Source organism: Theobroma umbraticum, unplaced genomic scaffold, assembly GCF_002168275.2.
Source record: "Theobroma umbraticum cultivar Fairchild unplaced genomic scaffold, ASM216827v3 scaffold_55.0, whole genome shotgun sequence".
NCBI lineage: Eukaryota > Viridiplantae > Streptophyta > Magnoliopsida > Malvales > Malvaceae > Theobroma > Theobroma umbraticum.
In genome coordinates, this window is record NW_018397270.1 from 2521816 (window position 1) to 2528375 (window position 6560).

Below are 6560 nucleotides of genomic sequence, written 5' to 3' on the forward strand. Positions count from 1 at the left end.
CCATGTAGAGACCAATTGTTGAAAAATTTGAAATACCATGGGCGAGATGAAAGATTAAGATTAAAAACACAAAAACAATGGTGAAATTGGGATTGTTGATCTTAAAATTAAAAATAGTTCCTTGCTCAATAAACAATTGTGGAGATTCACCAAGGAGAGAAATAGTTTATGGAAAGAGGTTGTTGTTGACAAAATGGATAGGATGGCACTAGTCTTTTACCGACTGTTGATAGTAATAGGAGATGCTTGACTTTTAGCAGAAATGTCACTATCCTTCTTTCCCTGATCAATTGCTTTATGTGCAAGTTCTTCCTAATCTCAAGTATGCTATCGGAAATGGTGAAAGCATTCTTTTTTAGTTTGATGAATGCATTGGGGGGAGTCATCCTCAAACACATTGTGCTTAGAGTGTATGCCTTAGCGGAAAAAAAGAGTGGACAAATTTTTGGATTTGGCCAATGAATTAATTAACAATGGGAAAGACGAATCAAATTGAGACGTTAACAATTTGGTTGGGAAGAGGAGTAATGGATTCAGCTGATTGGTCTTGTCGAGAGTTATCATGTAAATACTACTTTTCGAGATGCATTAGCTTAGAAATTTGAAAAGGATCTGCATCAGGGGAATAGTCCCTAAATCCTTTTGTAGGAAACACTCAAAGGGCAAGGAGATATTTCGGTAGATATGGAAATGGGTCTGGAAGAACTTAGCTTCACATAAGCTAAAGGCTTTTATTTGTCAACCTCTCCACAGCAAAGCAATCGTTAAAGAAGAGCTCATCAAGAAGGGGATTGTTGCAAAGCATTTCCATAGTATGTCTTATTTGTACCTTGGACTTGGCATGCAATAACAACATTTTTTAAATATAACGTGTAACTTGTTCTTTATCTTTGTAATTCAATAGGACATAAATTCTTAAAATTAAACACTTTAACGATAGAGATAAAAGTTTAAAATAAAAAAAATATGACATGAACATGAATATGTATTGAAATATTATTCAAAGCTGCAGGAATGAAATAGATTTGGACAAAAAGATATTATCCAAAATCTTTTAATTTGGATAATTAGATTTTTGATTATTTTATTTGATTTTTTAGTAAAAGAAAATTAAAATATATTAGTATTATAAAGAAAGGAGAGCGAAATCAAATCTATCAAAGCAAAATTGAAAATCAGCAGATGGAAACTTAATTTTGTTAATGTTATTACACTTTTCAAGCCTCCTTACAAACAAAGTACAGCTTGCCCATGACATGGAGAATGGTAACAAAAGCACTGAAACTAATGCTCATGACAAGCACGACATTTGGGGAGATCTTTAGCCCTGGTCCATCATTTGTGTAAAACTGAAGCATTGTCCCCTTCCAGAGGCTACACCTCTTGTCGTTCTTCTTTTCCTCATGCTTGTAGCTGCAATTGCACTTCCTCTTGATAGAGCTATTCTAACTGCTATTTCTTAGTTGACTCAAATTTCAGATTGTGTAATTTGAATATAAAGAGATTTCATTAAAGGCACTTTTGTCTAAATATCTTCTCTCTTGACTAAAAACAGCTAAAATTAAAAAGATGGTTATTTTTGAAAACAACTTATTTTTTAGGGATAAAAACAATCCTCCCTGTCTTTATACCATAGAAAAGAGTATGTTTCCCACTAAAATTATTTGCAGTTGACTTTAAATAGTCATGTTTAAGCTTCAAATGGATTAAATAAACCAAAGGAAGGCATCGAAGTGGAGAAGCCATCGTCAAGGACAAGCCTATTGCTTCTTGCATACTAAGTTTAGCCCCATCTCCATCCTCACCGATAACCTTCCAGTCAATGCACTGAATCATGGATGCAATTGCAGTACTCATTACTGCGTAAGCCAAGTTTTTGCCAGGGCACGCTCTTCTTCCAGCTCCGAAAGGAATAAAGTCAAAATTCTGTCCGTTGGTTTCAGATTTAGAGGAAACTAGGAATCTCTCGGGGCAGAACTCGTTTGGATTTTGCCATATTGCTGGATCTCTGGCTATGGAATAGACATTGACTGCTACTGGAGTACCTGCAGGTATATCAAAGCCATTGATTGTACAGTCTTGATGGCAGACTCTGGGTATTAAGGTAGCATTTGGATGTAATCTTAATGTTTCCTTCACAATTGCTTGCAGATAATGGAGGCTTGGGATATCTGTTTCCTCAACTAGTCTACTTCTTCCAACAAATGACTCTATTTCATCTCTGGCAATCTTGTAAACAGTAGGGTGATTAATGAGCTCTGCTACTGCCCATTGCATGGCTTCTGCTGAAGTACTGGTGCCCCCAATGAAGAGTTCCTGGCATCCCCCAACAAGAAAGAAAAACACACAAAAGACAGATTACAAACAAATTGAGTAAAATTATAATGAAAATTATAATCACTTTTAAAATTTAATGATATTTGAAAAATGAATATTCAATTTAGAATCAAAGGAGTTTAAGGTTTTTATAGAAAATTTTCTCTCTCGCGCTTTCTCTAATTACTTCCCATTTTGTGGTTTTGCTTGGATTAAAGAATTTTTCCCTTCCCTAATTAGGAGTAGAGGTAGTCAGGAAACAACTAATTATTGCCAAACTGGTCAAACTAATTATAAAGAAATGGCTCAAGTTTGGTGTAAAAGCTAGGGAACCAAGATTAGATTAATAATATTGGCCGAGTGGGAGCCGCAGGCATAGAAGCGGAGCCTAATATAATTTCTCTTCTTAGAAGGATAAGTGGTTATTCAATCTTATCCCTGCCAATTGTCACTATAATAGAAAAAGAGAAAAAATGTGTTACCAGAATGAAGGATTCAACTGTCCCCGAGTAATCCTAAACTCTGCCTTGTCATCATGATAAGCTTCCAAGAGAATATCCATCAAATCCTTATTACCCTCTCTATCATTGTTTTTTGCTCTCTCTTCATGCTCCTTAAGTAGCTTCTCCAACAACTCATCATACCTTGTAGTCACCTCCTTCGCTTCTTTTGCATATAACCAAAATCCAAATTTCTTCAATGGTCCCAACGAATTAGCAAGACTCATCTTTCCAACCAGCTGAAATGATCTCTTCAGCAGCTCTCTAATCCTCTCCGCCTCATCATCTTCCTCCGAGCAACTTGTACTCATCACCATCCTGCAAATAATATTATTTGTAAGCTTCATGAGCTGAGCCCCCACGCCAACAACCTCAGTATTGCTTGCACTTTGAATCATCTGACGCAAAAACCGTGTAATTTCTTGGTGCCGAACAGTCCCTGATCTTTTGACCTGTCGTGTTCCAAGGAATTCAGTCATGCAAAGTTTCTTCATGAACCGCCAGTAGTCTCCGTACGTAGCGGTGGTAAAGCTGTCGGGTCCAAAGAGTAAGCCGTCTTCAAAAGGTGGTACAGGGCGAGCTGCAAAGTTGACATCCTGGGTCTTGAAGATTTCTTCAGCCATTGAGGGCGAGGAAACGACAAGGCAGGGATAAGAGCCGAGGCGGAGATAGAGTAGTGGGCCGTATTTGGAAGAAAGGTGGTGGAAGGATTGATGTAGTAATGGCCTGACATGGTGGAGATGACCGATGATTGGGAGGGACGGTGGGCTTGGGGGAAGATGGCGGCCGGGAGCTGATTTACTGGATTTGTTGGAGACGGATCGAATAAGAAATGCAGAGAAGAGCGACAGGAGGAAGCATAGCAAGTAGTAATGCAGGTCTGAGATGGAATTCATCTTGCAATCTTTTTCCAAATTCCGTGGACAAAATAATGGAGTGACGGGGACTTATATATAGAGTAGATGCTCTCTTTTGACCTTTGTAGTCACTACGTAAGTAGCAATTTATTATTCGGGCGTACGTTTTCGGTATTAACTGCTGGACTCCGACATCATAAGCCGGCTCACACCTCGTTCCGTAGAAGTACCTTATAATGCTGTAATAAGTTTTTATTGTTTTAAGTCTGTATTTTAAATAGATTTTTATAATAAACAGTTATTAATCAAAATATTATTTATTATTTTATATTTACGTGACATTGATATGAAAGATGAAGATGCCATGTAATTATGTGAATTATGTCATATTATCATTCACATGTCAATATGTCACGTGAGATATAAAAATGACATTTTTTATTTTTTCGTTAATTATAAAAGCTTATTTGAATCAAATAAAATATAAAAAAATCATTATTTTTTTTATTTTTATCCATATAAATTCTTATTTTGACAAAAATATATCATTTGATATCTGTAACCTTAGATTCATGACTAGTTAGAATCATTTGTACTCGTGGTAGATAAACCTTTTTATTTCTTTTAAATGATTTAAATTTTTTTGTTAGGTATTATGTCTAACAACAATAAATTAGTAATAAGAATATAAAAATTTGATTACATGCAATAAAAAAATGACTTATTTAATTCTTTTAAATAATTTAAAATATTTTTGTTAAGTATTATGCCTTAAAACAATATATTAGTATTGAATTCTAAAATTCCATTTTTATTGTTTTCTACCTTTCATTATAGATAAATTTTGTATTTCATATAAATTAAGTTATCAATCATATAACTCCTTTTTTTTTTCATCCTATAGTTAAGTTACAAGAGATAAGATGTTCCTCCCTTTCATTTCAAGATAAAAATCTCTTGCATTATCTCAATATTTTTAAAATAACTTTTATCTTTTTATTATATATAAAAATATTGTTAGCTTTAACATTATTATGGTTTTGATCATGCCAAAATGATCAAATTTGCTTGAACATTATTTGGGTGATCTTTGACAAGTTTTTGAAATGATTTAACTTTCATAGATTTGTTCTTACATAGTTACAAACTTTACTCTTGATGTTATTAAACTATATTCATAAGCTTGTATGACATAGTTGTATGAGTGCTTATGATCCTCATTCATTAAAATCTGATTAAAGATTAGGAGAAAATGTAGATGTATTCATTAAGGGGGAGTTTTGAATATCATTTTTAAAGATGACAAAAAAAGAAAGAAAGAAAACTAAGTTAAATAGAGTTTAATAAGTTTTTAGTGGCGTTTGGTACTTTACAATGTAATATGATTGCAAGTAATGTGATTGTAGGGAAGATAACATTATAGTATTTGGCATATAAGCAAAGTAACGATTAAACCGCAGGGAAGATAACATTGTAACGTTTAGTTTACAAGTACTTTGATAGGAATATAATGTCAATTTTCAGAATTACTCTTATTTATTAAAATACAAGTTTTTTTTTTCTTTATAATTGGCCGAGGGAGGATTAGAACCTTGCTCTTAAGGTAGGGGGATTATGCACCAACCAATGAGCTAAATGCTCAAGTGTAAATACAAGTTTAATATATTTGTATTTTTTTATTGTTAATTTTTACATGATATCATCTCTTAAATATATTTTTAATATCCAATATTTTATTTTTATTTCTTATTATAATCTCATATATTTTATTTTCATTTCTTAGTATAATTTTATATATTATATATTTTATTTTACTTTTTTTCCTTTAAAAGATAATATAGATTTTATTAATAGTCACCATAATTATTGAGAATAATAAAAAGGCATCCCTCGAAATCTATATATATATAAAAAAATTATAACATTGCAAAATGCTTTTAACAAAGTAATAAAGTTGAAGGGTAAAAATATCTTTAATAATATTACATAGTGAAATGCAATTTGATTGCATTAGTTTTGGACTGCAATCACATTACATCAATTGGTTGTAATCTAATTGTATTGCAATCTTACATTACAGTTGTTTGTTGCGAAACAAACACCGCAATCTAATTTAATTGGGTACATTGCAAGAAATGTGCTTTCCCTCAAACCAAATGTTACCTTTATGTTTAATTTATGTGTGTGATGCTTAGTTATGGTTTTGTTAAATATTATGTGCTAGCTGTTATGGATATTTAATATATCTTGCTTAGCTGTATGGATATTGTATATCTTGTTTAGCTATTGTGAATATTATATATATTTTATTACAAAATTTTAAGGGAAACTAGATGCATTAACTAAGGGAGAACAATCCTCATTATGCATAAAGATTTACAGCATTCATACTAAACAAAGGCATTACACTTTTAATCTAGGAGTATTTTGCCAACATAATAAAATAAGAAAGAGAATGTTGACTCCATATGTTTTTTATAATAACAAAACATTTCCTTTCATTGATATCTATTACTTTATTTAAGTGTGCAGGGCAAAATTTAAAACCATTAATATATTTGTTGTTTAGAAGCAAGTCAAGAAGCTTGCTTGATTCCAAGATGAGTTAATCAGTTAAAGAAGCAAATAAGAAAAGGCTTATTTAAAATAAAAGGTTGTTAACTAATTAACATGGAGCCTTAACCAGTTAAGACAAAGTTGGGCATAGGGTACAAGCAAGACAGAAGAGCCTTAATCAGTTAGCACCTGTTGGTCCTAAGTAAATGTGCTAGAGGGGGAGTGAATAGCACATTTTGGCTCTTACAAAATTGAACCTTTATTTGGGGGTAAGTTTAACTTCAATGATGGGAAGTTACATGCAAGATAAGGAATAATCTATCAAGGAATG

The 6560-nt window shown here is 32.6% G+C and overlaps 1 pseudogene; it reads right to left on the bottom strand.

The window, feature by feature from the left end:
- Positions 1–1217: 1217 nt before the first annotated feature.
- LOC110426400 (cytochrome P450 705A5 pseudogene) lies at positions 1218–4031 on the bottom strand (annotated as a pseudogene).
- Between the last annotated feature and the right edge of the window lie 2529 nt (positions 4032–6560).